Source organism: Rhinopithecus roxellana, chromosome 20, assembly GCF_007565055.1.
Source record: "Rhinopithecus roxellana isolate Shanxi Qingling chromosome 20, ASM756505v1, whole genome shotgun sequence".
NCBI classification, from domain to species: domain Eukaryota; kingdom Metazoa; phylum Chordata; class Mammalia; order Primates; family Cercopithecidae; genus Rhinopithecus; species Rhinopithecus roxellana.
The window spans coordinates 27,962,576-27,989,782 of record NC_044568.1 but is presented as its reverse complement, the minus strand read 5'-3'; the positions used below and the strand labels follow the sequence as shown (position 1 = coordinate 27,989,782).

The following is a 27,207-nucleotide window of genomic DNA, read 5'->3' as shown; positions in this document are numbered from 1 at the left end:
AAAATACTAGGTGAATCATAGCATCAGTGATACTCAAATGTTGCAAGAATCACAGTAGAGATATGCAAATGACTAAAGCCTGGGACCCCCAGCTACAGAGAGATGGGAGGAGAAGGCCTCCTGGAAGAAGGAATGGTGGGAGCCATGGCTGAAGCTTGGGTACCAGTGGGAGAAGCAGCTTAGAAGGTGCAATGAGAGCCCATCGTCAAGACCTTAAATACCAAGCAAAGGAGCCAAGAACTCCATTCCACAGGCCCCAGCAACCACCAACACTATCTGAAAAACTAGCTCATGAGTAAATGGGATCCAGACTCCCCAGCCCAGGGCTCTTTCTAGACCTCCCGTAACTCCGGGTCTACAAATGACTGAGATTTAAATGATCTCTAGCCTATAAGCAGAACCCATTTCAAGGAAAACAGTGATCAGTGACCCCAACAACCCAGGGCTCTCGACGGCCAAAATCAGGTGCCCCTGCAGGAGAAAACCCTTGCACAATCGGAATGGGTCCCCTTTCAAGTGGGGGCTGAACACTCAAGTCACTATGGACAGCAGAAGTATCAACTCCCCCCCACAAGGACCCCTGCTGGGGCACGGAGGGGGATGGACGCACCATCCCTTGGTGAGTCCAACCTAGTCAACTTTTCCTCCACTTTTGGAATAAATTGCCATGTCGTCTGTGTGAAAGAGCCACAGTGTTCCCAAATACACACCATAGACCTCAACATGCTGGACAAGCGTCTGCTCCCACAGGAGGGGAGTGTGGAAGTCAAAAGCCCCAGAACAGCATCCGTCTCATGGTCACTTCGCCCCTGAACCCACACTGCTAAATTACTTTTCTTCCACAAACCCACGCAGTCTTTCCCTTGCAGAGCACATACAATTGAAGCCCTGAATGCTAAGTGGGTGCACGAGGTAACTCCAGTGGGGGTTTTGTTCATCCCGTCCAGGGCAAGTCTCCAGCTCTCCAAGCGTCTGTCCCATCTCCCTCTCTCCTCCAACCCCCACCCTGCCTACCTAGGGACCCGAGTCAAAGGTCTTCTAACTTCCAGTCCTCCATACCGTCTACACTGGGATGGAGGACTGAATGCAGCTGGTTTATGTGACTTTCTTACCACAGATGCAGACAGAGGAAGCTCTCAATGCAAATGGGCAAGCGGAGGCCAGGTGCGGTGGCTCGCGCCTATAATCCCAGCACTTTGGGAGGCTGAGGTGGGTGGATCACCTGAGGTCAGGAGTTCGAGACCAGCCTGGCCAACATGGTGAAACCCCGTCTCTACTAAAATTATAAAAATTAGCCAGGTGTGGTGGTACACGCCTGTAACCCCAACTACTCGGGAGGCTGAGGCAGGAGTATCACCTGAACCCAGGAAGCAAAGGTTGCAGTGAGCCAAGATTGCACCACTACATCCAGCCTGGACAACAGAGTAAGACTCTCTTAAAAAAAAAAAAGGCAAACGGGCAAATGGATGACCAAGTTCATCTTGTAATTTTCCCAAAAACCAGTATCAGAAAACCCCATAATGCCTCCAAGCTAGAACTCTGAGCTTAGACCAACTGGCAACACTGAAGAATAATTAATAGGTTATATTTTGGATTCTATATCATACATTGCATATGTACATATAGGTCTAATCAATGACGTTTATTAAGTGCCACATATTTCTTGGGTGTTTGATCCATGCCACATGTTGTCTCATTTTATTTTTAGTCTCCAAGAAAAAAAATTGGGTTGTCTTGTTTTAATATTCACAGCAATCTGATGTGTTCCTATTACAAGCCCCATTTTATAGATGAGAAAACTGGGGCTTATAAAGGTTAATTGACAGGCTCAGGGCCTTACAGGTGGAAATGGCCTAGCAGGGCTTTGAACACGGGTTCACTGACCTCAGAGGCTGTGTTCCTAACCACCACAGGATGTGAGTTTGTGAACCACCATGTCCCAGGGACAGAGAGGGAGTGACACCCGCTCAGGGGCACAAGCATTCTCCCAAGGAGGTGGCCTCCCATGGAGCCCGGCCTGAAAGGATGTCTGGATTGGGTCCATATTCTCAGCCCAGACACCTCCCAGGGTGACACACTCCTTTGGCTGGAGCTTCCACAGACAAGGTGTACACACTGTCTGACCTCAAACCACAGATCCCCTGCTTCTCAGTCAAATCCCATCCAGGGCCCAGCCCCAGGGTCCCACCCCACGCATCTGGAGGATGGAGAAACTCCCCAAAAACACTCCCTGTCTCCGGCCATGTGCCAGGTGCCCTCCAGCAGCTCCAGGAGACAGTCATGAGCTTGGTCCCATTTTATGGAAGGGAACACTGAGGGACGGAGGAACTCAGGGACCTGGGTGCATCGCAGCCAGTGGCCCCCTGGGAGTTCAGCAGCTGAGGGGACAGTCTGAGTAAAAGGGCCTGAGGCCCCGCCTCCAGGTGTCTGCCTGTCTCAAGCTTGACCCCAAAGGCAGGAGAGGTGATGCCCCCAGGGGCAACCTTCACCTAAAAGGACCTGGAGCCAGTGGGCTCCTCTGAAGACCATTCCTGGGGCATCCTGCACAGACACAAAGGTTTTGGCAGGTTCAAGACCAGCGGTCTATAGCAGCAGGCTCAACACTGCACCCCAAAATCGGCCTTTCCCTGGCCCTGTCTTCTCTGTCCTACTTCCTGGGAGTGCCTCCTTGCCACATACACTGCACTAAGCCCTTGCCTCAGGCTCTGTGTTCAGGGGCCCTCCCTGCCACACTGACTAAGGTACAACTGCCACACATGGTGGCACCAGACTCGGAAGCCACGTCCTTCAGCCTGCACAGCCCCGTCCACAGCCCCCTCTCTGCACCTGCCAGGATTTGCCATACTCAAGTCACTGAGAGGCCGCCGTCAGGGTCTGTGTCCTATACTATTACTCAACCTTGTCCCTTTCAATGACCTCAGGACTAACAATGCCAGGTACCCAAGTGTAATCCTAAATCATGATATTGATGAAATCATGAGTATGATGTTTTTGTAACGCTCATTAAAATAAAGATGTAGTTGGGTTAAACACGCATGAACCACCAGAAACTGGGCTGGGCAGCCCTAGATGTGGCGCAGGTCCTACTGCCCTGGCCCATACTACAGTGACTGCAGCTCTTGGTCTGTCCCTCTCCCGCTCCAGACAGGGCAGTGCAGGGATGGGGTGCACCTTCATAGCTGCTGTATCCCCAGCACCATGCCTGGCCAGAGGCAGGCAGGAGAGAAGAGATGGGCTGGGCGCTGCAAGGAGCCCAGGGCCTGAGGAGGGCCAGGAAGAGAAGAGCCAGAGCATTTTTGAGGATGTACTGGGCTAGCCAAGCGGCTCCTCTGCAGGCCCCACTCACCCCTAAACTCACCAAATCTACGACATGGCAGAGGAAATTCCAATTTTCCCCTAATTTTCATATTTCCACCCCTAGAGTAATTGTCATCGTGGACTTTGTGGCTGGGCTGTCAAGCCTCATGGCTGAAGGCTGCCCCAGCCCTGCATGTGGGTCTCCCACCCTTTCCCAGCATCGCTGACCCTTTCCTAGGAACCCCCTCCCCAGCGCCCTGCCTGTCCCTGCTTTCTCAGACTGAGTGGCCACCACCTCCTCCCACTGGAACCAGGCCCTCATCTGTGTGCCTCATTGTGTGCCCCTGCTCAATAAACAGACCTGAACATCAGTCACACTCACCGGACACTTCCTACATGCCAGGCTTTCTTAAAACCTATATTATTTGGCCGGGCGCGGTGGCTCAAGCCTGTAATCCCAGCACTTTGGGAGGCCGAGACGGGCGGATCACGAGGTCAGGAGATCGAGACCATCCTGGCTAACACGGTGAAACCCCGTCTCTACTAAAAAATACAAAAAACCAGCCAGGCGACGAGGCGGGCGCCTGTAGTCCCAGCTACTCGGGAGGCTGAGACAGGAGAATGGCGTCAACCCGGGAGGCGGAGCTTGCAGTGAGCTGAGATCCGGCCACTGCACTCCAGCCTGGGCGGCAGAGCAAGACTCCGTCTCAAAAAAAAAAAAAAAAAACCTATATTATTTATTTACTTATCACTATTAGTCTTTGATGTTTTACTTGTTTGGGGTGGGGGTTGGGTTTTAAAATTTCAAATAGAGTCCCACTCTGTTGCCCAAGCTGCAGTGTGGTGGCACAATCACAGCTCACTGTGGCCTCAACCTCCTAGGCTCATGTGATCCTCCCACCTCAGCCTCCCAAGTAGCTGGGACTACAGGTGTGCCACCACGCCTGGCTAATTTTTTTCATTTTTTTGTAGAAATGAGGTCTCACTATGTATGTTGCCAGGCTGATCTCAAACTCCTGGGCTAAACCAATCCTCCTGCCTCAGCCTCCCAAAGTATCAGAATTGCAGGCGTGAGCCACTGTGTTGGGCTGTTTTACTTATTTAACATATTTAAGCCACACATAATCCTTTCACTAGACCCATTTTACAGATGTATTGTGCACTGTACACATCAGGATACTGAGGCCCTTGAGGTCTGAGGGAGGGACTTGCCCCAGGGCAGAGTCCAGCAGAGCCAGGAGAATCTGGCCGCCTAACTCATCAGCTGTATGAAACGTTGAGATGTGGGGTTTATGGGAAACACACCCCTGACACACATATGCTCAAGAGGAGGCCGGGTGGACAGATGTAATGCAGGGGAGAGAGAAACTGATGGAGAGCTATCAGTCATCCTGGATCCTGCACATGGCACACGGGGCACTTCACGTGCCCAATGCTGCAGGCACTGGTACCCTTCTCATAGTGGGGTCTGGAAAGGGGAGATGCCATCCCCATCCCAGCTCAGGCTGACAGCACCCCTGAGGGTGGTGCTGGGCCTACAGTCTGCCACGGGCGGCTCCATGGTCCCCAGCTGGTTCCCAGCTCCTCCCAGCACCCAGCACACAGTAGTCCCTCAATATTTGTGAAATGAGTCAATGGATGCACACTTTAGTCAGGTCTCTCGTCAGGGTGGGGTGCAGGGCCAGAAGGGAGTGGCACCTTCTTTCCTCCTCCTCCACCCGCACTATACCTCTCAACCACTTCCCTTATGCTTTTTTATCTTCTTCCAAGAATGTGATTAAGGTTTCCTCGCAGGTACTCCTGCTTTAGTACTGCCTGGGGACAATTCTGATAAGCCCTGGATTCCTGGATTCCTGGGAGCCCCCACAAGGTGCCTGGCAAGAACTATCTGCTTGATGAATGAATGAATGAACGAATGAATGAATGAATGCGTACCTGGTCTATGGGAAGCTCTTGGTAACTGTGGTATGAATAAATGAATAAAGGGATGGATGGATGGATGGATGGATGAAATATTGAAGTCCAGGGCTCTGTCTAAAGGAGGCACTTGAAAACTATGGTATGAATGAATACAGAATGAGAAAATGAGAAAACGAATGGATAAATAAATGAATGAATGAATAGCCTAATCACGCAGCAAGGAGCCACTCAAGAGACCCCTGTAAGGTGGGGCCTAGGAGTTGGGGGCAGAGCTTCCAGCTGGAAGCCAGGGAGTAAATGAGGCTGACCTGACCACCCTCCTGACCACCTGGGTCCAGTGGGGCTGTCCCCAACAGAGCCTGTCCAGCATCACCAACGTCCCTGGGGCCCCCTCTCATTACAGCAGAATGCAATTACTCTAGCCTTCAGTGGGGCCTGAATTTGTTACGATTTTTTTTTGAAAGAGTCTCTTGGAGCCAGGGAAGCAGCAAGGGTATGGGGGTCAAGATGCATGGATGGAGGCAGAAGGAACAGCCCAGCTACCCAGCCTCAGCCTGAATCCTGAAGAAATGGCATTAAAACAAAGGAGACACGGAGCTGGGTGGGGCTGGGGGTGGCGGGGGGCTTACTTATTCAGACCAGAGCCAAACAAATGGATAGATTTAATAAGATAATAAGCTTAGATTCCATGCTCTTAAAGCTACAGACTCAGGCCGGTGCGGTGACTCACACCTATAATCCCAGCACTTTGGGAGGCCGAGGCGGGTGGATCACCTGAGGTTAGGCGTTCGAGACCAGCCTGGCCAACATGGTGAAACCTTGTCTCTACTGAAAACACAAAAATTAGCTGGGCGTGGTGGTGGGCACCTGTAATCCCAGCTACTTAGGAGGCTGAAGCAGAAGAATTGCTTGAACCTGGGAGGCGGAGGTTGCAGTAAGCCGAGATCACACCATTGCACTCCAGCCTAGGTGACAGAGTGAGACTTCGTTTCAAAAAAAAAAAAAAAAAGATACAGACTCAACAGTGGGATTTGGGGTGGGGGTCTCCATATTTTTCCAGGAAAACCCCCTCAAGTGGATGCCTTTCTTCACACACCACACTGGAGAATAAGGGTATGTGAGTAGGCATGTATATGCATGCAGGCATGTGTGTCTTCCCCACCGGGGGGACCCCCAAAACTCACCAGAAACTTCCTTACTTTCTAACCAGGACATGTGAACAAATGCACCCCTCCACAAGGAATGCACAGCCAAGCAGCACCCCTGTAATTTTTTCAAGAGGAAGTCGGGCCAGTCAAGCACAAGTCAGTGTCACCTCCTTCCCAGCCTGGGCTTCCCTCTCTCTGTCCAATGGACCAACAGTAAAAAGTGAGCACTTCCCGCTCATCTTGGGAAACTCCTCGCATCCACTCACTCGATCAGCCAGCAACTGCACTGTTGAAATATTTATGGAGTGCCTCGTCTGTGCCAGGCTCTGCTGCAATTTCTGGGGCAGTGAGCACACCCAGCAAAGCCCTGTACCATGGAGGCTGCATTCCGGGGCATCAGGATCATGTCCAAGAAGGCTCTGGAGCCAAAGAGCCTCCGTTCAAATCACAGCTCCACCACTGACCAGTGGTGTAAACCAGGATACATTAATGGACCTCTCTAATCTTCACCAAGAGGAAAAACAGGCAGAATCCCTTCTGCCTCCTCGGGTTGTGCAGAGGATGAGATCAGATACGGCAGGTGAAGCACGCTGGCCCCACACCTGGCACATGGCACATGCTCAATGAACAGATCATTGTGTGTGGTTTCCAGACCACTGGCAGCAAACACGGAAATCGCTGGGCAGAGCCGTGGCTCACCGTGAGACCCCGGCCCTTGGGGAACTCCACCCCCACTCCGAGGTTACCCTTTCCGCAGGGCATCCCCAATTTACCACCTCCTTATGTCACTCCTGCCAATGTCATGTCATAAAGAAAGCCAGCGCCCCTGAAGGGCTCTGGTCCACCCCACCCAGTCCTTAAATCCCTTCTCCAAAGAGGTTTGGTCTCTTCCAGTGAAGAGGAATCCACTCCCTTCTGAACTCCCTTAGTCTCCAAGAAGAAATGATCTCCTGATGAGCCCCAAAGGAGGGCCTGCAGACCTCCTCTCAGGGACAGGAATAACAGGAGCCCCCGACTCCAACCATCCTCCAAGAGGAAGGACAAACAGCGAGTCACCTGCTATATGGCAGCCATTTTTTAAAATGACATTGCAATTTACATTCATTTATTCCTTCTATAAATATGAATCAGTGCCTACTCTGCCAGCCCTGTTCGAGGATCTGGGGATAGGGTATGAAGAAACAAAGTCCTTGCCCTCAGTGAGCTTACAATGCAAAGAGAAGAGACTAAATCTTCCTGCTGAAGAAGGAATAAATCAGTCTATAGTAAATCACGTGTTGCTATGAAGAAATGCAGGGCAGGAAAAGGGTGGAGGGTGGGGTGCCACTCCGGACAGGTGACAAGGCAACACTTGAGCAGACACTAGAAGCAAACAAGGCAGCAGGCCAAGGTGGAATCTAGAGAGACAGGATCCTGGGCAGGGATCTAGCAGGTGCAAGCACCCTGAAGCTAGAGCATGCAAACTTTTCAAGGCACATTTTCTGAGATGCCTGCATGGGGCTCAGTGTGAAGGTATATGCCCTGCCTTCTAAGATCACAGACCAAGCTGTCATCCAAAACCCCACAGGACCCAAAATCCAACCCCAGCATCAACTCACTGTGTGATCTGACGCTGGTCTCTCAACCTCTCTGGTCTTGTTTTCCGCAACAGCTAATCAGAACTGAGCATTATCCAAGCAGGCGCTGGCAGAGGAGGCCCCCAGAGTCCTCCCAAGTCTGCAGCTCTGTGCAACGCGCACCCACCATTCCTCTCCACCCCATCGCGCCATTCTCACACCCCGCGCCAGCAACACCACGCAGGATTGGTACTCCTGCCAAAATAGCTATTAACCCAGTAGCCAATAATAACACGTTATCCTATCAATTTGCTTCTGAAACGCTGTGTAATTGCAGAACCTAAGTTTGCCATCTCGGTAGCCTGGTTACCACATAAACAGAAAGAAACTCACCAGCCTCTTCCTGAGGAGAACAAGTGGCTGGCCACGAGAAACACCCGATTACCACTGAGGCTCCCCAGGCCCCCTCCAGGCCCTGCGGAATCTATCAGGAATCATAGTCTGGCGTTCAGTAGTTCAGAGGCTGGTCTCAATGTCTCCTTAGCATGCCGCCTCTGTGACTGGAGAGGGGACCAGTGCCCAGGATGGGATGTTTTTAGGTGGCAAAGTCAGGCCCGGCAGCTGCACTCTGGTGGCCTCTCTCCCGGCCAGAGGTGCAGGAAGTGGGACAGACATGAGGCTTCGGGAGGGCACGGGAGAGGGCAGGAGCCAGAGGCAAGCAAGCACTTGGGTGCAAAAACCATCACAAATGCAAGCCCGCCCTCCCCACGGGAGACAGGGGGGATAGGAGGTCAATGGGTGGGGCACAGAGGGAAGGACAGGAGAGACGCAAGGGAGGGGCTCCAGACCTAGGAGTCAGGGTGCGCCCCAGGGTCCGCCCATCCCCTTGCCTCAGGGCCCGACCCAGATCTGACACCCTGGCCACCACCACCTGCTTGGCAGCTGGCCGCCCACTTTTCCTCTCTCATTCCAGAGAAAACGTTTCCTTCCTTCTGGATTTCATTCCACTCTCAGCAAACATTCTGCTCCCCAATGCGCCGGGAGCCTCTCTAAGGGGACTCGGCGTTCCGGTGCAGACACCAGCCTGTTTTATTCATTCTTCCCTCTTCCAGCCCAGCCACCCCCTCATCACTGTCCTGTACCTCCGCTTACCTCTCCCCCTGCTCACCAGGGCATCCCAGGGCAAGCTGGCCGATGCCAAGAGGGCCAGAACCTGAGCCCGGGTTCCCAGGACCCGGCGGCAGAGCAGGCGAGGGCTGGAGAGACGCTTCCCACCGGCCCACTGGTGATCTCAGCCACGGGACGCATCCCCACCCGCCCGCCTGGGCCGGCGGAGAAGGATGGGCCGAGGGTGTGCTGCTCCCGCGGCGGCGCTTGGCGGAGGACCCAGCTAGCGGGAGAGGAAGGGCCTTGGGGAAGAAAAGGGGCTGGGAAAAGGCACAGATGGGGAGGAAGAGGACAGAGGAGGCCCAGGGCTCAGGCCACGCGGCCAGATGTTGACCCAGTTGAGGGATCCAGGCCCCGGGGGCGACAGGGGAGTTCTGGCCCCCCTGCCAGCTCTGAGATTCTACAGAGAGGAGGAGGGCCTGGGGCCGGCGCCATGCCAGGGCCTGGCGCTGAGGCTGGGGTTAAAGGGAGGATCACGGAGAGGGAGCAAAGGGTCTCTCTCGGACACTGCCCTTGTCTGCCAGGACAGGGTGTGGGGGGACGGCCCCTGGGAGGCCCCTGGGTGGGGTGGGTGGGGAGCTGTCTGCGGGAAGCAGCTCTCAGCAAATGAAAACCAGGCCTTGGAAACTGGCCGGGCCACAGCCAGGGCACAGCTCCAGGGAAAACCCCGCTGCTCACCGAAAGGTGCCCCAACCAGAGCGAAAGGTGGTGTTAAAACGAACGAGCTAGGAGGGGCCAGGCAGCTTGAGCGAGATCAGGGGTGGCCCCTGGCTGCAGCCCCAGGGTCCCTGCTCTTTTGTGCTCTGAACACCCCTCATTGTGGGCACATTGTACTCCCAAGGCCTGCTTGCCTGTAAGTGCTGTAAAAAGCCAACTAACTGCGCAATTTTCTTCCCTTGGCTTCCCTCTGCTCAGCCTTGGTCAGGTTCTCAGCAGAGCTGGGCCTGGGGCTGGGGACTGGCCTGGCCGGGCAGGCCTGAGGTCCCCACTACCGCCATATTTGGAAATTCAACTCTCAACAGTGCATTGAGGCCCAAGGGGCGGCACTTCCAAATTGGTGGGACCCCAGGGTCCTGCCATCAAGAGCTTGGTGGATAGCGGCATTCGGTAAATACAGACATCACCCACACATCCTTTCATGCATTCATTCATTCACCCATTTGGTTATCCACAGGATGTCTCTGATGTGCCTACAACCCAGCAGGCACTTAGGTGGTGAGGGTAGGAGGGTGAGCCACACTGGCAGCTCTTGGCCTGCGGAGCTCACAGCCTAGGGAGAGGGACAACATTTGATCCTCTGTGTTTGCTAGGAGAAGTGTGTGGGGCCTGGGGGGAGAACAGGGGCGCAGTGAGGGTGCAAGAGCCCTCCTGGAAAAAGCAGGCTCTCCGTGGAGACCAGCAGGATGAAGAAGAATTCGCCAAGTGAAGGAAGCAAGGGGCAGAAATGAGCTCCAAGCAGCAGGACCAGCAAGAGCAAAGGCCTGGAAGCGAGACTGAGGTCTCCGACAGGCTTCATGGAGGCTCCTCGACTCCTCGCTCTCAGCCACAGTGGGTGGCCCAGCCCTGGCATCGCCGCCCCCCCACCCCAGCTCACAGTCTCGGGGAGCTCCCCATCAGTACCTCTGGAGGCCAATCCCACAAAGCCAATATCCAGCTGTCTCTTTCCCAGCTGAAGTTCTAGTTAAAAATGTTTTCATATGTTTATTTTTAAGGGGGGATGGGAAGACAGAAGGGAGACCTGAAGGTCTTTTTCTTTTCAGAAAAAAAGAAAATTAATAAATAAATAGAGCCTCAAGAAAAGGGCATGGAAAGGTCTCTGCATCTGTAACCACTGAACAAATTAAAATTAGCTCATTTAATCAGCTCCTAATGGCCTGGCTGTCCCGAGTGGGTCTCAGAACACAGCAAACTTCACAGCAGATATGTGCAGGCCAATGTCAGTTTATCCTACAACAAAGGGATTTTCTAAATAGTGCGATCAAAATGCAGTGAAGGCCGGGGAGCGCTGGGGAGACGGAATGCGGCCCCCCAGATCCTGGCTGGCCCCCGCCTCCCAGCTTCGTCCCTTTGAACGGAATTGTTCTTTTGGCTTTTGTTCTAATTATCTAAACATGTGTGTAGCTCTGTTCTACAAAGAGTGTTTTAACCAGCAGAGGCGGTAACTGTAGCCCCTACCATACGTTCCTGGAGCCCCGCTCCCAATCCTCACGCCTTTAATGCCTCCCCATTCCCCATCTGCCTTCAACAGAGGCGTAAACACACCTACGACACACAGTCACCTACACACGCCAGTTACATTCACAAAGAGTTACAAACACACACAGTTCTATATACACGATCATGTATTACACCAGCTACATACACATAGTTATAAGTGAACAGTTACATACATGCACAGTTGCCTATTCTACACGCATAAAGTTACAGACACACAGTTCTATACACACAGTCACGTATAACACATTACATATGCATGGTTATATAGACTCAGTTGCATGCATGCATGCACAGACATACCCAGAGTTATATACACCACACACAAGTACATGTGCACACAATACACACAGCTTCTCCAGCTCCTGCCTAACAGCTGGAGATGGGGGAGGCCCAGCTCACCAGAGCCCCAGGGAGGGCCGCTGGGTGCACACCTGAGGTCCAGGCTGGTAGTAAGGACTCTTATTTCCCTGGAGTAGTTTCTCTATGCAACTTGCCACCTGGGCTAAATCATTAGGGCAATGGAGGAGGGGAAACAAAAGGCCAGGGGAGGGGGGCTGGGACCCCAGAAAAAAAGGGCAGGGTGGGAAAGCACAATGCTGGGGGTAAGCACAAGCCCATGGCCCAGTGGGGAGGAAGGAGGCCAGCCCCATCACCGACTCCATCACCAACACTGACCTCAAATTCTCTTCCCATGGCCTCTAAACTGGCCAGTCTGCAGCTCCGCCTTTAGGCCCAGAGCCTCCTTAGGTGCTCAGCCCACAGGGAAATAAGCCTGGAGTCAGCCAGATCTGGTTGAAATCCCAACTCCACCACTTACTAACTCAGCCTCCCCTTCCTCATCCAAAAAACAATAGTAGTCCCTATCTCAAGGGGCAGTTGTGCTGATTTCACTAGAGATGCCAGTAAAATGCCTAGCCCAGAACAAACTGGGTCAGTGTTTGCCACTCTGGCAACTGAAAGGTGTGGGCATGGAGGCCCAAGAGGAGACCATCAGACAGCGCGGGTCAGGGCACAGCCAGACAAGAGCTAGCCATTTGACTACTTTCGATTTCTTATTCAACCTTCATCCCCAGAGTGTGGAAGGGGAGAATTTTAAAACTGGATAAAAGAAATTACAGGGTAAAAAGAGGAACCAACTGGGATGGAGGGAAGCCTTCAGAAAACTTCTGGCCCAGAGTCAGACCGTATCTTCTGAAGACCTGCTCTATTGGTATTTACAGCAACACCCTGGGGTAAAAGCAATTGTTATCTCCATGTCACAGAAAAGGAAACCGAGGGCTGGGCACAGTGGCCCATGCCTATAATCCCAGCATTTTGGGAGGCTGAGGTAGGAGGACCCCTTGAGCCCAGGAGTTCAAAACCAGCTTGGGCAGCATAGCAAGACCCTATCTTTACAAAAAAATTTAAAATAATTTAGCCAAGTGTGGTGGTACACACCTGTAGTCCCAGTTACTTGGGAGGCTAAAGCCAGGGGATCACTTAAGCCCAGGAACTTGAGGGGGCAGTGAGCTATGACTGTGCCACCGCACTGCAGCCTGGGCAACAGAGTGAGACCCTGTCTCAAAAATAATCATAATAAAGAAGACGAGCATGAGGCTCAGGGAAGTGAGGAGGCTGGGCTGGCAGAGGCAGCGTGCAAACAGGCCTGTGTGGCTGCAAGCTGCATGCTAATGCCCAGCCCTGCTCCACCTTCCTTCCCGAGGCAACCTGTTCTCCCAACTGCAAACTTTCCTTAGCAGGACTCCGGCAGGTAGGAGAGCCTGAAGTTGGCTTCTGGCTCTGGGAACTACAAGAGCTTCAGACCACCCAACCTAGACCCAGGAGTGTGGCCCTATTCCATGCAGTTCACCAAGTCCTCACGCCCCTACCCCCCAACCCCTCCCATGCTGAGCAGGAGGTGGGAAAGAACCTGTACACAGAGTCGTCACTGTAAAATGGGAAAACATTATACAGACTTGGAAACTGAGGCCCCGAAATGGCAGGGGTGGGAGGCTCAAGCTCCCACAACTCAGAGGCTGACTCTGCAAACCTTGAGTCCTCCCGGGATGGGACTCCTACCTTCCTTGCCCTGCAACTATTAGGTGAGCAGCATTGTTGAGACCCCAGGGAGTGCTCAGAAAAAGAACCTGGACACAGGCTCCATCCAGAAGGTCCCACTGAGCTAGTGGTAGCTGTCTGGTCCTGTTTAGGGATCCTGCTTTCCATTTGATTGGCAGGGCCCAAACTGACCCCTGGAACCCCTGGAGGTCAGCCAAGATACAGGGCAGGTGGCAAGAGGGTCAGAGCCACCTGAGGCAGCCTCAGTACAGGTAGTAGGACCTGGGGAAACAGCTCCCACTAACCCACTAATGCTGCAGACCCACAGCCTGCAGGCTCTCCCAGCCCCATCCCCAGTAAGCACCAGGCCCCCAGGAGGAAGGAGGGGTGGGCAGGGAGGTGAGCACGTGGGCTTGTGTTTGAATCTTGGCTCTGTCATCTACATGCTGTGTGACCTGGGGCAAGTGACCTCCCCTCTCTGAGCCGCAAACCTCAACTATAAAATGAAGATGGTAACATTTTATGACTCCTTCCTTGCTTGAGGACTGAAGGGAAGTTTCTAGTTCAGTGCCTGGTCCCCCTTCCCCAGTGGCAACCCTTAGTAAGCACAGGAAGTGGGGAGGGGGAGTGCAGCATGGTCTTAAATCCATCTCGACCAGGCGCCAACGGCTCATGTCTGTAATCCCAGCACTTTGGGAGGCCGAGGCAGGCAGATCATCTGAGGTCAGGAGTTCGAGACCAGCCTGACCAACATGAAGAAACCCTGTCTGTACTAAAAATATAAAATTAGCCAGGCGTGGTGGTGCATGCCTGTAATCCCAGCTACTCAGGAGGTTGAGGTGGGAGAATCACTTGAACCTGGGAGGCAGAGGTTGCGGCGAGCCGAGATCGTTCCATTGCACTCCAGCCTGGGCAACAAGAGCGAAACTCCATAAAAAAAGAGGGAGAGGGAGAGGGAGAGGGACAGGGAGAGGGAGAAAGAAAGAAATCCATCTTATCTCCTACATGGCATCCCTAGAGGCCCAGGCCACCATCCCCAAGGAGCGGGATATGGGGCACTCTTCTTTCAGGTGCAGCAGGACTGTCCCCTGCCTGCCATGGACTCCTCTCAGCCATTCTTGAGCTAAGCCCAGCAGGCAGCCCAGAGGATGTAGCCAGGCCAGGTGGGGTGCAAACCTCATCCTTATGGGATCTGGGCCCACCAGACAGGAGTTGGACCTAGAGACCCCTTGGAAAGCCCACAACTTCACTCTCTTACCATCAGGATTCAGAAGAGAACCACAAGAAAAAAGAGTTGGTGATATCTCCCCGTGCACCCCCTCACCATCTATGTCACCCCTCACTGTCCAGGTAACCCCACACACACAGCCCAGCTGGGCTGGGAAACTGGGCCCTAGCCAGGGCTCCTGCTTCCTTACTCCAGGGCCAAACAGCCCTACACAAGCTTCCCTTCTACTCCAAGCCTCAGTTTCCCCTCCTTGGCTCTGCTTACTTCACAGGGCTGCAATGAGGGTCAGAGGGGAATGATGGCTGTGGAGATGCTTTGTAAACTGTTGAATGCCATTGCCACACACGGGATTATTGAGGATAACCAGGATAGGAAGGGGAGGAGATGCCAAGGGCAAGCCAAATCTGTCCGTTTCCCTGCATCAGGGCAGTGGCCCCGCCACGAGAAGAGAGGAAAAAAGGCCAAGAAGACAAACTCAGGGAGGCTCACGCCAGGGCTGGACGCTCCCTCCAGGGGCCCAGAGTTGCAGGCAGGAGCTGCTGCAGTCCGGCAGTTCTGTTTGGTGACATTGGAAGGGGAAAGCAGACAGCATGGGTCTCTGGGATGTGACCACCTGGCTCGGCACCCAGCACACAGTAGGTATCACCCACTAGTTGAGTTCTCCCAGCCACCAACCCTCAGACAACCTGTCTCTGCAAGAGATCAGTGCAGATGCCCACAGATGGAAGCCAGAGAGAAATATGGCTCCTTGCAAAAGAAGCGAACTGCACCACATGTGCCACAGCTCAGCAGGTTGGTCCCAAGGTCTCAGACCCCCTAGCAGCTGTGGCCGTATAAGGACGGGAGGGCGTGGTTTTCCCACTTCATGGGTCACTAGCGGCTGTCCCTACCTGTCCAACTCTGCCAGCAGCCAGGCTCAGCTAGATGCAAGCAGTCACCCTAGTGCCAAGGAATAGGCAGAGGAGGAGGGGGGCTGCATTCTAGTCCTGCCCACTTTTGCCCCCTGTGCCGTCTGCATCAAGGGGACTCCTCTGTCAGGGACTCAGTTTCCCCACATGCTCCAGCTCCCCTGCCCCATAAGCTGTGAAACCCAAGCGAAACAGCACACTGCCTCATTCTCAGCCAACATAGGCTACAATTAATCTGAAGCAGATTTTCTTAATTGCTGGGTTTTACAACCCAAACGCAGAGATAAACTACCGCTAACTGACAACACCGGCTTGAGGCGAGACGTTTAAATCGTCCTTTTTAAGTGTGTGGGCTCTTTAAAAAGCCCGTGTGATGGGAATGGAATTGTGCCTGCAGCCTAGAGCAGAGGCTACTTCCCTTAGGGAGTCAGGCCAGCAATGCCAGGGGACAAGCCTCTCGAAGGAGATGTCTTATTGGGGAGTAAAAGTAAATACATAAAAGAAGGGTGGTCCACCTGCAGCCCTCCTAATTGCCTTCCTTCGTAGGCAGCTGCAGTTCCACACGCCACAGCCCCTTCAGGTGTTTCAGCGCCAACAGGATTCCTGGCACTAGGAAGGCCCAGCTTCCCTCATTAGCTGTGCCTGGTCACCCAGGGGGCACAGAAGAAATGGTGTCAGCATGCACTTGGCAGTGCCCTCCAACACAAGGATGACTGCCCCCTGGGAGAGGCAGTGAGGGTAAGGGACGATATGTGAAGGGGTACCCTCTGATCTGGTTCTTGCAGGGAGCTCGAGGCCTGGCAGCAGCCACGTCCAAAACAGAGACAAACCATGGGCCCCAGGTCCTATAGCCCACCCTAGGACCAAGCCTGGCTTTGATGGTTTCATGAGGTCCCGAGCAAAGCATCCACCCGCTACAAGGTGTCCCACCTCCGGCCAAGAGGAATAGCATGGGTATGCATGTGTTCGTGCACACGACTTCCAAGCAAACAAACCTTCCCACCACCACCCACCCTGCCCTGCATGGCCAAGAGTGGGAGGAAGAAAGGAATAGGAAGAAATCTGGCAATGCTGCTCTGTGAGATGGCTCAGGTGATGGCTCCATCTAATGTATTTTATTTTATTTATTTATTTTTTTTTTTTTTTGAGGTGGAGTCTCGCTCTGTCACCCAGGCTGGAGAACACTGGTGTGATCTCGGCTCACTAGCAACCTCCACCTCCTGGGTTCAAGAGATTCTGGTGCCTCAGCCTCCTGAGTAGCTGGGATTACAGGCACACACCACCAGGCTCAGCTAATTTGTGTATTTTTAGTAAAGACGAGGTTTTGCCATGTTGCCCAGGCTGGTCTCGAACTCTTGAGCTCAGGCAATCTGCCTGCCTCAGCCTCTCAAAGTGCTAGGACTACAGGCATGAGCCACTGCGCCCGGCCCACATCTTTTATTTGCCTGTCCACAACTGCCTACCCCAAACCCAAACCATTAGATATGCTCCCGAATTCAGACTTTTTCAGATTCTAGAAAGGTGAGACAGTGCACTTGCTGCATATTTGGGAATGCCCCAGAAGCAGTCAGGCACACTGTTATTTCTGCAGCAAAACATATAGGTATTCACCAATGTGAACGAAATAAAGACCATAAATAGCTTCACATCAGCTCAGGTCAAACTTGGCTGCCAAATACATTGCAGAAAAAAAAATTCAGGGCCGGGCGCGGTGGCTCAAGCCTGTAATCCCAGCACTTTGGGAGGCCGAGACGGGCGGATCACGAGGTCAGGAGATCGAGACCATCCTGGCTAACACGGTGAAACCCCGTCTCTACTAAAAATACAAAAACTAGCTGGGCGAGGTGGCGGGCGCCTGTAGTCCCAGCTACTCGGGAGGCTGAGGCAGGAGAATGGCGTGAACCCGGGAGGCGGAGCTTGCAGTGAGCTGAGATCTGGCCACTGCACTCCAGCCTGGGCGGCAGAGCGAGACTCCGCCTCAAAAAAAAAAAAAAAAAAAAAATTCAGGTTTCTGGCTTTCTGGAATTCAGAATTGTGAATAGGGGATTCTGGACCTGCACTGCCTCTTTAATCTTCCTGATGACCCTGTGGGGCAGGTACTATTGCTACTCCTGCTTCCCAGAGAGGAAAGTGAAGCACAAAGAAGTTAAGAAATAATTTCCCCACAGTCTGTGGAGCAGCAGGGTGGAAACCATGGCCGTCTGGCCTGGAGGGTCTGCACTCTCCATCCCCAGGGTGTCCCATAGTTGACCAAAGTACAGAGCTGCAGTTTAAAAGCCTCCTGAGGCCGGGTGGGGTGGTTCACGCCTGTAATCCCAGCACTTTGGGAGGCCGAGGAGGATGGATCACCTGAGGTCAGGAGTTCGAGACCAGCCTGGCCAACATGGCGAAACCTGTCTCTACTAAAAATACAAAAATTAGCCAGGCGTGGTGGCACGTACCTGTAATACCAGCTACTCGCAAGGCTGAGGCAGGAGAAACACTTGAAACCCTGGGCGACAGAGGTTGCACTGAGTCAAGATCGTGTCACTACACTCCAGTCTGGGCGACAGAGTGAAACTCCATCTCAAAAAAATTAAAAAATAAAATAAAAGCCTCCGGAAAAGAGTGGAGCATCTGTAAATGTACCCAGAGTGTCTACAGCCTGTCACACGTGGTGTGATCTATGGGCCAGCCTCTACCAGGAGGCACCCGCCTAGGAGTACACAGACCCTGGGTGGCATTCCCACACCTGCCCAGGGCCTTGCTGGAGCCCAGGAGCCCAAGGGGAGGCTCCCACCAGCAGGTGAGGCTCATCACCCCACCCTGGTACCGACGTAATTACTCCCTACCTGACACTGTCTGCACAGATCATTTTACCCACAACAAATATGCTAAACACAGCCCCAGGCCAGGAGAAACAGGCTGCAGGTAAATCCCATTTGACAGAGGCTGGGACTTCCAGCAGAACTCCCAGATGCCTTTGGGAGGAGTGGCGATCCCATCCCATCAAAACGACATTGGAGCCCCACCACTACCCTGGTCATCTCCAACTTCTCTTGATTCTTTCACCCACTGGGAAAGATTGTTGCATAGGCAAAATCCTGGCATTCCATTACCAAATAATTACATGATCATTTCATAGGCATTAAGACACTCCCACCAGTGCAAGCGGTGGTGTCCAGCACTAACAGAGGCCGGCCTGGACTGCGGGTGCTTGTTAAGGAGAACTCCAGCATTGAGGAAAACCTCCAGCTGCAGCTGCCTGCTCCCACACTGCCCTGATTCCTAATTAAAAATTAAAGCAGGCGTCTTTCCTCAGAAACACAATTAGCATCAGGCTGATGGTACAAACACACATGTGCACACACAACCACATGGGCACACGTGTGTATGCATGCACATGCTTATGCAAGGCATGCAAACATGTATGTATGCATGTGCACACACTTGCACATGCACACAAACCCTTCTTCCCACAGGGGGCTACAAACTCCCATCTGGTCATCCATTCAGTCTGCCCTGATGAGGATCCACCAAGCATTGCGTGCTCCACATGCCCCACAGGAAGAAACCCAGGGCCCTGCCTTCGGGAGCATGAGCTCTAGAGGAGGCTGAGAAAAGTGCACAAGGTAAGGCAGTCCATGGTGGGATCTTAAAAGGGTCCCTATCAAAGCCAGAGAGCTCAGCTCTGGTAGGGTGATCAGGGACACCCTGAGACATGAAGGCCTGGTGCTGGGTCTTAATTTATAGAAAAAAATATAAAAGGCCATGGAGCAGGTAGAGAAAATAGCCAGGGCAAAGGCAAGCAAAGGTAACTGGCACTCTGAGAGTGAAAATTATTCCAAGTGAAAGACAAGCAGATGGAAAATGAGTAAATGTAGATATCACAGGAGTTCTAGCATGAGTACTTTTTTTGAAATATATGAATTTAGCTGTGTGCTGAGCAAAACGAGAAATATGCACACAGGATCTGGGATAGGAATGAGTGTGAGACGCAAACAAAATTTTGCAGTCCAGTCCAACAGCTGATGTTCCAGTAACCTCTCCTAAAGCAAGTGTCATTGAGTGCCTAAGGGATTTGTGATGTGTGTGTGCAGAGCACGCAGCGTGTTCTCAAATAGGGAGCAGCCCAGTTGGTAATCCTGGCCGTCTGCATATGTGTGCTGCAGCCGATGGGTACACTGTGCGTCATCCCACTTTACAAGGGAGGACAGGGTGGCTCTGAGAGGTGATGTCGCTCTACTGGAAACACAAAACCAGTCAGGGCCAGAGTCCACATCTGACCCCAGGCAGTGTGGCCCAGAGTCCACCCCCTGCACCACCAGATGGAACAGGGATATGAACAAAGCTGTATTTCAGGGAAAATAATCAGGCAGGGGTCCTCAAGGTGGGGTGGGACAAAGCAAAGGCACAGACCAAAGCCCAAGAGGCAGCCACGCAGTGCCGTACAGAGGGGCGGAACAGGACTGCAGCCACGGGGATGCTCTGAGGCCTTGGAACAGACAGGAAGGCAGGGAAGAGGGCACCAGGGGACTCTGCGGTCTGAGTGAGATTTTCTTCGGTGACTACAGCCTGTGAGCTCCCAGTGGCCAGTTTGTCTTAGAAAGGGACTGAGTCCCAGCCCTTCCACTCCAATCAAGACCACCCCTGCTTCCTCTCATCTCACCCTTGGTGAGAGAAAACTTCAGCACACCAAGATGTCCTGGGAAGTCCATCCTTCCCACCACCCAGGTAGACAGGATGGCAGGCAGGCAACTGAACAGCTGGCCAGGGCAGAGCGGGAGGCCTGTGGTGTGTGGAATTCATCTGCTGTGAGATGATGCTATTTCTTCATACAAAATAACCAGGGTTGGAAAGGTAACACTGGAAACAAAGTCAACATTTCCAGCTGGTCTGCTAACATGCTGTGTGACCCTGGAGACATCACTAAACCTCTCTGAGCCTCAGCTTCCTCTAGCTGTTGACTCACTCATGTACAGAGGACCCACTAAATGCCAGGTATAAGCTCTGTAGTTGGTGACTTCTGCAGTTGGTCAGTCCTGCATGGCTCATAGGTCTGAAGCCCACCCTGGATCATGCAGGAAAGGCACCCAGGTGCTGGAACCATTAACCTGGCCATCTTTGACTAGGAGGCTGGGGAATTGCAGTGTTCAGCCACTCCCAGAATCCCCTGCCTGCTGGGGTGATAACCAGTACTGGGGAGTGACCTGTCCCACCCCTCCCTCCACGGTGCCCTCAGCCGGAATTGGGCACGTTAAAACTCAGACTCCGGGCTACCACGGCCTCCACCACCACGCTGCACCGCCCCACCCCCCCTCCAGCTGCCTGTGCGCCGGCTGCTGCTGCTGCTCATTTCCAGGCAAATGTTCTAGTTAATTAAAACACACCCAAGTGCTCACACGCACATGGAGCCAAGCTACAAAATCAGCTCTACCAAACAGCAGCTCCTCTGCTCCAGCCTGGGATCGATGCAGGCCAGGACAGGGGTTCCAAAGTTGATGTTACTGGCACCGAGGCTTTGCTCATGGAGACCCTACCTGTATACACACCTGTACACAAATGTAAAAGCATATGAGTGCACCTACACATATGAGCCTGTGTGCACATGCAAGCCATATGTGCATGCACATGTGTGTGTTCTGAACACGTCCATGAGTGCTCCACACACAACACTGTGCAGAAGTGTGCAACATTCACGCACACACACACCTGCATACATATGCATGCACATGCTCACACAGGCATGCACACACCCCACAGTGCCTCCTTCTCCAGGAAGTCTTCTCCAGCTACTTGGGCCTTCCAGCTCAGAACATCAACTGTGGTTAGTAAATAAACACTTGCTGCACGAGGGAGAGAATGAATAAATAAATGAATCAGCTGATCAATGATACAGTGGGCAAACGGGAACAGCCCACAAGTACAATTCTGCGTCACCACAGATTGGATTTTCCAGAGACTGGAGGTGCAGCTCTGCCCGTGCACCTGTGCTGCAGAGCTCCACCAGGCACTGACTGAAATACATACACACGCACACGGGCATGTGGCTGGAAAATGCACATTCCCAGATCTGGACATCCATAACAACCAGGAACTGGCAAGGGAGGGCTGTGGCCAGCCAGGCTAGGAGACAGAAATCAGTCGCCTTTAATGGGACTTTAGTCCCAGAAGGGAAGATGCCTGGTGGTCGACGAAGCTGCCTGACATTCTGGGACTAAATCAGACACATGGCCTTCACACAGGCAGGTGATTCTAGGGAACAAAAACAGCCTGGAGTGGGTCAATCCTGCCCTAGCAAGCATGTCCAGTATGCTCCAGGTCCACCGAGACCACCTTGTAGGTGGCCACTTCTGCAGCCACAAACAATGGTGTTCTTTATGAGGACCTGACAGTCATACACAAGTGTCAACCACTTGACACCCTAGATGGGCATGGAAAGGATTTCTGTTCATGGAGATGAGAACAGCCGTGCTGGGCACCTCAAACCACATCAGGTGAACAACTGACCTTCTAACTTATGCCACGAGGCTGGCAAAGCCGTCTGCAGAGAGCAAAGGACGTGGGAAGGAGGGCTTAGAAAGGAGTGGGGATGATGGACTTAGGGACCATGGGAGTGAGCCACTCAAAATGTGGCCCTGGATCAGCAACTCAGCATCACCTGAGAGCTTTTTAGAAACGTAGAATTTAGGCCGGGCATGGTGGCTCACTCCTAGAATCCTAGCACTTTGGGAGGCCAAGATGGGCGGATCATCTGAGGTCAGGAGCTCAAGATCAGCCTGGCCAACATGGTGAAACACCATCTCTACTAAAATACAGACATTACCCTGGCATGGTGGTGCGTGCCTGTAGTCCCAGCTACCAGGAGGCTGAGGCAGGAGAATCTCTGGAACCCGAGAGGTGAAGCCTGCAGTGAGTCATCCTCATACCACTAAACTCCAGACTGGGCAACAGAGCGAGACTCCATCACAAAAAAAAAAGAAAGAAAGAAAGAAAAATAAAGAAAAGAAAAGGAAAATGAAAGAAAAGGGAAAAAAAATAGAAAAGAAAAGAAAAAAGAAAAAAGAATTTTGTTGCCAGGCACAGTAGCTCATGCCTATAATCTCAGCACTTTGGGAGGCAGGAGGATTGCTTGAGCCCAGAACTTCAAGACCAGCATGGGCAATAAAGTGAAACCTTGTCTCTATAATTTTTTTTTTAAATTAGCTACTAGGGAGGCTGAGGTGGAAGGATCGCTTGAGCCCAGGTAGTAAAGGCTGCAGTGAGCCATGATCACACCCCTGCCCTCCGGCCTGGGCAATAGAGCAAGACCCTGTCTCAAACAGAAAAAAAAGAAAGAGAGAATAATTAGAAATGCAGAATTTCAGGTCCACCTGGACCTGCTGAATAAGAATTTGAATTTCATACATTCCATTAGTAATGTGTTAAGAATGAAATTAAAACATGACATTTTTCTGGCCAGGCACAGTGGCTCACACCTGTAATCTCATTATTTTGGGAGGCCGAGGCAGGTGGATCATTTGAGGTCAAGAGTTCAAAACCAGCCCAGCCAACATGGTGAAACCCTGTTATCTACTAAAAAGACAAACATTAGCTAGGCGTGGTGATGGGTGCCTGTAATCCCAGCTACTCGGGAGACTGAGGCAGGAGAATCGCTTGAGCTTGGGAGGCAGAGGTTGCAGTGAGCTGAGATTACGCCACTGCACTCCAGCCTGGGTGACAGAGCAAGCCTCCATCTCAAAAATAAAATAAAATATTACATTTTATTTGAATGTATGTATTTTATTTTTTTTAAAGCTACTATATTGTTAGGACATAAATACTTAAGTTGTTTAGACAACTGTGAGGTTTTTGTTCTTTTGTTTTGCTTAAGGAGCACCATTAAAAAGTTACCAATACTAAAATGCCATAAGCCAGGAAAGTGGGGGCGTCTGAGCTCTGTATCAGGCACAGTTTTGGGTGATGGCAAAACGGCAGAGAATATCACAAAGTCCCTGTCCTCATGGAGTTGACAGTCCGGTGGGGGAAGCAACAGTAAACCAGTAAACAATTGATTGGGCAAGATGTCAGGGAACTGTAATCGAAAAAAAAAATTAAGCAGGGCAAAGTACTGATTGCCACCTGCCATGTGTGAGACCCTGGCCTCCCATGCTCTCCTCCCTCTCCTCACCCCTGCATTGAGAACAACCTCCAGCTCGTAATTTGCACTGACAGATGTTGGGTATGGCTGTCTTTTGCTCTAAATTTTCAAAGATCCCACAGAGGTCCTGTAGGTTAGCTGTAGCGCCCTGGGGTGCCGCAGCACACAGTTTGGGGAAACCAATCTCAACTATTTATTAAGTGAATGAATATGAATCATGAAGAAGATCTGACATGAGATACAGGAATCAATTCTCACTCCATACAAACGCTCAGAGACACCTTGGAGTGCTGGCTTACAACACCAGCCCTCACTGCCCCGAGCCTATCAGGCTCTCTGGGCCTTAGTCACCCCAGTGGCACACAGGTCAGGAGCCCACAGCAATTCACAAACACACTCCTGGGCTCAAGGGATCCTCCCATCTCAGTCTCTCAAGTAGCTGGGACTACAGGTGTGTGCCACCATGCCTGGAAAACTGTTTTTGTTCTGTAAACACAGGGTCTCACTATGTTGCCCAGGTTGGTCTTAAACCCCTGGGCTCAAGAAATTCTCCCACTAATGGCAGCAGCACCCAGTCTGGAGCTACCGCTGCAAAGACACCAGTTGCAGTCGGGGAGGCACGGCCAGGGCTGCGTCCTCCATGGAGCTGGTGGGAGCCAGGAACAGGTGGGATCTCCGCCTCCTTCCAAGTTGGCAGGGTGGGACCCCAACCCTCCCCAGCACAGCTGCAGCCACCTAGCTCTTGGGAGCCTGGGAAGCCCCCCTCTCCTGTCCCCACAGGCTTGGAAGTGCCTGCTCCTGCTGCCTGGCTTCTCCCTGCTCCCAACCCTCTCCGATTTTGGGGCAAAGTTAAGGCCAAGCCCAGACACTGTCATGACCCAGCCAGATGTGTACACACTCAGGGCAGATGCTGACATGCCAGTCCCCTGCCACCTCAGCCCCCTCCAGACTTTGGGGACAGATGAGCATGGGAAGGACACCGAGAGGGGGCTGAGGGTGGCTCAGCATGGGCCTGCAGGTGCCCCTTGGTGCAAACAATCTGGGTGCTGTGGATGACATGATTGATGGTGTCAGGAAGCAGACAGACTCCTGAGCAGCTAGGGGCAGGTCCCCAGAGAAACCTCACCTTCTAGCCAGAAATGACCTGAAACCTGGGGTAGGGGATGTCAGTTCCAGGTGGAGTCCCAGCCCAGAGTGAGAACTTATGGTGCTGTTTCTGGGCCTACCTGTGACCACCCAAGGATCAATCAGTACGTCCTTCCTCCCTTCTGAAGCCCATTACCCCAGACTCAGCCAGATTCACAGAGATGTCGGAACTACCAGCTGCAGGAAGGAGCTACCCACTTCGGATCTTCTGACTCTTTGGGACAACCTGACTGCAGAAAGGAGCTACCCACTGTGGGTCTCCTCTCAGCTGAGAGCTGGACACAAGTTGGTACGACCTGTCTGTGGAAAGAAGCTATCCACTACAGTCTCCTCTCAGCTGAGAACCAGACACTCATGGGGATGACCTGCCTGAGGCAAGGAGCTACCCACTGCAGTCTCCTCTCCACTGAGAGCTGGACCCGCCTGCAGAAAGAAGCTATCCACTGCGAGTCTCCTCTCAGCTGAGAGCTGGGCACTTGTCGGGTGACCTGTCTGTGGGAAGGAGCTGCCTACCTGAGGTCTCCTGAGAGGTGTTCTATCACTCAGTGAAGCTCCTCTCCACCTTGCTCACTCTCCAGTTGTCTGAATACCTCATTCTTCCTGGACACGGGACAAGAACTTGGTACATGCTGAATGGCAGGATGGAAAGAGCTGTGACACAAACAGGATGGAAAAACACTCCCTGCTCAGCATGTTACAGGCAATGAGGACAGAAAAGCTGCAGCCTTTCGGGGAGCCCAGACCTAGAGGCTCCCCAGGCCAGGGCTGTGACACCCTCCTTGGGGCTCTGTGGTTCCTGGCATCTCCAAGCTTCCAGACACCACCGCATTCCCCAGTACCCACAGTGGAAGCCACTTGCAGTACACCTGGTTCAGCCACAGTCTCACATGAAACCAGCACCTGTGCCAGCACATGGAGCTGCCTGCCCCACCACAGCAGCCAGCATGCCTGGCTGTGTGAAGTGGCCAGACCCCACGCTCACTCGCCTCACCACTCCGCACCTGGATCACCCTTGGCAGGTATGGGATCCAGGCTGGTAGTACGAGCCAAGCACAGTCTGCCAGGCCAAGGGTGCAGAACGAGCCCAGCAGGCATGAGCAATACACTCAGGCAGAAGGTGCTGCTGGCCACAGAGGCTTCTGGCTGGTGAAGCAACACCCCAAGGATCCTGTGATACCACCTTAGGCTCCCAAAGTGCTAGAATCACAGGTGTGAGCCACCATGCACAGCCAAGGGCAAATTTTCTAAGAAATGTCGGTGTCCAAACAGGGCCCCTCAGCTCTGCACACCTTAGAGTTGGAGCAGCAGGCCTCTCCAGCTAGGAGACCAACAGGCTTGCCCAAACTCGAGGGTCCGGGGTTCCCACTTCTGGTGAACAAAGCAGAAAGCACTATGTGGCAGACTCAGTACAAATCCCAATAGGAAAGGAAGCGAAAAGTGAAGGGTGGATTTGGGGAAAACCAACTGAACACCAAGGTATCTTTTATCCTGAGCCATGACCGCAGCTGCTCTAGTTTGGGGAAAATAAAATCCAACAATATCCAGACTACACAGCTCCCATGTCTAAATAACAAAATGAAACATGGGCTCTCTTTTGGCAGCTTTCTTCCCCGTCAGCAGAAGAACTTTGGTAACTGAGTGCTTGTCGGGGGTTACAGAGAGGGGAGAAAAACTCTCATGTACTAATGCTGCCAAGTTCACATCAGCAACAGGCTTTATAAAGCAAATGGGGCGGATGTACAAACCTTCGTGCTGGAAGGATGGAATGGGAGATTAAATGACAGGGTGTGTGCAGCAAAGTAGAGACTAATGAGACCTCAGGCGGGATCGTTTCACCACGATGTCAGGGACTTCAAAGGATGGCTCCCAGGCCTGGCCTGCCAGCAAGGGTGGCCCACGGGCGTGCCCACCCCCACAGTCTCAGCCACTCCCCTAGGTGCTGATGGGTTCCTGGAGGTTGCAGGGATCTGAATGCTGGCTGCCTGGCCTCTCATATTATAATTTTCTTTTTCTTTTTCTTTTTCTTTTTAAGACAGGGACTTGCTCTGTTATCCAAGCTGGAGCGCAGTGGCGCAATCACGGTTCACTGCAGCCTCCACCTCCCAGGCCCAAGAGATCCTCTCACCTCAGCCTCCCAATTATCTGGGACTACAGGCATGCACTGACATGCCCAACATTGTGATTTTCAAGCATCATAATTCTTTCTGTACCTAACAAGCTCCCACCCCTCACAGCCCCCATCTCTATTTTTCTCTCCTTTTGCTCTCTGCCTCCCCTCATCCCTCCTCCATTCCCTCCATTTCTGTCCTCTAATTACCACCCCCGCCCCACCCCCCCGCCACCATCTCCTGTTCCTCCTCCCCTTCCCCTTTGGGAGCCAGCTCTTGCCCCTCTCATGTCTTTGCTAGCTCTTGGCCAGTTTCCTTTCTGCTCTCCCAGAGGGTCTCTCCTGCCTTTCTGCCTG

At 52.7% G+C, this 27,207-nt stretch overlaps 1 protein-coding gene across 6 annotated transcripts in view; it reads right to left on the bottom strand.

Annotated features, from left to right (window-relative positions):
* The window catches only part of ZNF423 (zinc finger protein 423), a 370,406-nt gene that overhangs the window by 168,281 nt on the left and 174,918 nt on the right, over positions 1-27,207 (bottom strand). The window contains exon 1 of one of the 6 annotated variants that reach the window (XM_030925573.1): positions 9,074-9,307. The exons of the other annotated variants lie outside the window; for them this stretch is intronic. The gene's annotated coding sequence lies outside the window, so the exon portion shown is untranslated. Of the gene's footprint in view, positions 1-9,073; positions 9,308-27,207 lie in introns of those variants that run through there. 6 annotated transcript variants of the gene reach the window in all.